This window comes from Vombatus ursinus, unplaced genomic scaffold (assembly GCF_900497805.2).
Source record: "Vombatus ursinus unplaced genomic scaffold, bare-nosed wombat genome assembly UNPS02014838.1, whole genome shotgun sequence".
NCBI lineage: Eukaryota > Metazoa > Chordata > Mammalia > Diprotodontia > Vombatidae > Vombatus > Vombatus ursinus.
The window spans coordinates 1,272,019-1,275,721 of record NW_020954616.1 but is presented as its reverse complement, the minus strand read 5'-3'; the positions used below and the strand labels follow the sequence as shown (position 1 = coordinate 1,275,721).

The 3,703-nt window shown below is 38.8% G+C and overlaps 1 protein-coding gene across 1 annotated transcript in view; it reads right to left on the bottom strand.

The window, feature by feature from the left end:
- The window catches only part of CFAP45 (cilia and flagella associated protein 45), a 49,635-nt gene that overhangs the window by 13,427 nt on the left and 32,505 nt on the right, over positions 1 to 3,703 (bottom strand). The gene's annotated exons all lie outside the window — the stretch shown is intronic.

Below are 3,703 nucleotides of genomic sequence, written 5' to 3'. Positions count from 1 at the left end.
ACACACACACACACACACACACACACACACACACACACACACACACATATGCTTGGAATCAGGAAGACTCATCTTCCTGAGCTCCAATCTGGCCTCTGACACTTACTAGCTGGGTGACTCTGGGTAAGTCACAACCCTTTTTGCCTCAGTTTCCTCATCTGTAAAATGAGCTAGAGAAGGAAATGGCAAACCATTCTTGTATCTTTGTCAAGAAAACCCCAAAATGGAGTCACACAAAGAGTTGTACATAACTGAAACTACTCAACAACAAATATATGTATGCGTATTTGTGTGTATACACATATGTGTGTATAGATATAGAAATTAAATTATATATTATTTTATTGTGTTTGTATTATGTAAAATTATATATATTTAATGTGTATATAATAATAAATATAAAATAGAAAAGCAATTGAATGGGGAAAAGTGTTCATGGTAAATATGGCAGATAGAAGCTTGGTTCCCAGAATTTATAGGAAATTGACAGAGTGAATTTTTGTTACATGATGAGTAAGTATCTTATCTCCTACAAGGTAATCTCTTTGAACTACTTAGGACAGGAATAGTATATTGGTCTAAGCAGGTCACACAGTCAGTCAGTAGAAAAGCCAAGGCTAGAGGCAGAACTAAGGTCTTCTGGCTACTGATCTAATGTTCTTTCCCTCATACAAAGATAGCTTTCTCCTTCTCACCTGGCCATTGACTGACTGTATAACCACAGGAAATTCATAGAGCTCAGTTTCTTCCTCCCAGTCTCTAACAGCAGGGTGGATCAGATGATCTCTAAGATCTTATTCTAGGACAAAGGCCCCATGAATCCACCACTAGGGCAGAATCCTTCTGTTATTTCTCACAATGGTGGAAAACAGATGCAGTCACCAATATGGAGCCTCCAGATAGTGGAACAATTTCCCTGTTATTCAGAGCAGTTAAAAATTCTGGCATTCCCTTTATGGCATCCTCCCACTGACCCCTCTCAATAAAGCCTATGGCCTTTATTCAAGGGTACATATTTCAATTAAAATGAATTAAATGTAAATTGAAGTGTCAATCAATTGGTATATGCCAACCTGAGGAGGTCTCTAGGGAAGTGTCACTAAAGTCTTGTTAAACATTTTCATCAATGATTTAGATAAAGGCATAGGTGGTGTGGTCATCAAATCTGCAGATCACACAAAACCACAAAGGATAGCCAAACTAACAGAAAGAACACTAAACCTGGGGTAAGAAGATTCAAGTTTGGGGCCCAGCTTCAACACTTAACATAGCTGTGTAACCATGAGAATGTTGTTCAACCTTAGAATCTCCCTCTTCTCATCCATAAAATGGGGATAATACTTGTACTACCCACCATTATTGTGAGGAAAACACCCATAGAAATCTTAAAGTAATTTATATGGGCGTTATTATTATTATAAATATGTTGAACAACAAACGTCATCAGGGGCCAAATAGTCTTGACAGGCAAGAACCTAATAAGATCATTTTTCTCTTTATTAAACTTCTAAACCCTGTACTTAAGTTAAGAAAAATAAATTATCCAAGGACAGGAAGTAGGAGATGTGGCTAGACAGCATTATAAGTGGAAAGGATATGGGAGTTTTAATGGACAGACTGTAAGCTCAATGTGAGTAAGCAGCGTTATAGGGCAGCCTAAGATGTTAATGTATTAAAGGCAACATTAACAGGTGCATGGTTTCCAGAATGATGAAGGTGATAGTGCCATTGTCTTCTGAGCTGTCACACTAGATGAGGAGTACTAAGTTGAATGTTCACTCTTGAGTAGCAAGTAGTAGAAAGAACACTGATAAGCTGGAGTATAGTCAGAGGAGGGAGACCAGGAGAGTGAGGGGACTAGACATGATGTCATCTCATCTAAGGATTAGGTGAGCAAACTGAAAATGTTTAGCCCAGAGATAAAAAGGCTTAGGAAGGCTATGATCACCAACTGTAACAACCCAGTGGGTGGTAAATGGAAATGACAGTCTATTTGACCCCTAAGGAAAGAATTAGGACCTGTGAGTTGGGGAGTGGAGTTGGGGGAAGATACAAAGAGGTAGACAGCAGTTGAAAAAAAGTGACAAATAAGAGTTGTCCAATAATGAAATTGGCTTCCTCAGGAGATAGTAAGCTTCCCATTGCTGGAGGTCTTCAAACAGAACTTGGCTAACTGCTTGGAGATGTAATAGAGAGAATTCCTATTTCAGGTATGAGTTGGGCTAAAACACTTCTGATGTGACTCTTCCAGATGTGAATGACCATGGATATAATAATAATGACTAATACTCACATTTCTGGCACTTAAAGGTTTATAAAGGACTTTTGTCATAACAATACCTATGAGGTAAGTTGTATAAATGATATTATTCCCATCATGCAGATGAAGAAACTGCTCGTTTCCATCTCTGGTTCTGTTTACACTGCTCTCCTCAATCTAGAAGATCCTTTATCGCTCCTAAACCAACTTCCTACTCAGCACAAATCCCATTTCTTCCATGAAATTTTAACTGATATTAAAACTCACTTTAATCATTCTTTTCTTCAAATTCTCAATGCACTTAAAGTCAGTATTATTCTTTAATTAAATACTGTTTTGAATGTCTTTCTAATTGTTTTGTGTGTGTGTTTAGCTTCTTAAATAGACTACAAAATCCTTAGTAAGGGTAAGCGTTAAGAATGAAACTTCCCTTGTATTCTTCTAAATCCTATGACAGAGGGCCTAGCAGAGCTCTGTCAATATTTGTGCTCAGCCAAGTGAGGGTAGGTTAACTGTGGTTCCCAAATAGGGTATATAACCCTAAGATTGGGAAATGCTCAGAAAATGCCACTCTTTAACACTGAAAGTATTAATAAGAAGTGACCTAGAATGTGTGAGGTTGGCCAGGTGCTGAGGTATACATCACACTAAGAGATGGCTTAGAAACAAATTGATGAGGTTCAGAAGGGGAGAAGCCAGAAACTCCAAGAGACCATTAGGTTGCTCCCCCTAAGGAACAGACCACTTGGTAACTCGCTATTTAAACTAATTATTCCTATGGGCAGCTAGGTGGCACAGTGGATAGACCACCAGTCCTGGATTCAGGAGGCCTGGATTCAAATCCGGCCTCAGACACATAACACTCACTAGCTATGTGACCCTGGGAAAGTCACTTAACCCCATTGCCTAGCCAAAAATAAATTAATAAACTAATTATTCTTCATAATTATGTACTAAAGTTCCTTATTTCTTCATGTTTGACATCCAAAATGCCTGCAGTATGGGAAATGGTGTGGCAACCCCTATAGCTAGAGGCTTTGCGGGAAGGGGCCAAAAATGGACATGAAGTCAATCACTACCTTTGCCCCTCCCCCTTCAAAAAAGAAACCTTAAAATATTATCTTGGGGCTTGAATGTACTTTAGGGATCAGATAGTTTAATCATTTGATTTTATAGAAGAGAAAATTAAGGCCCTAAAGGGGTTTCTTGTTCAAGGTCTCATTCAACTCATACTGAAATGAAAGCTAAACTAGGTGGGGTCAAATGTAGCCCATTATGGACTCATAGCTGATTGTAATAAGAAGGGACGTTGGAGATAGCCTTGTCCACTACCCTCTTATACTATAGGTAAAACTGAGGCCCTGAGACAATGTCAGAGCAAAGGCTATAACCTGTTTCTCTCTCTCTCTCTCTCTCTCTCTCTCTCTCTCTCTCTCTCTCTCT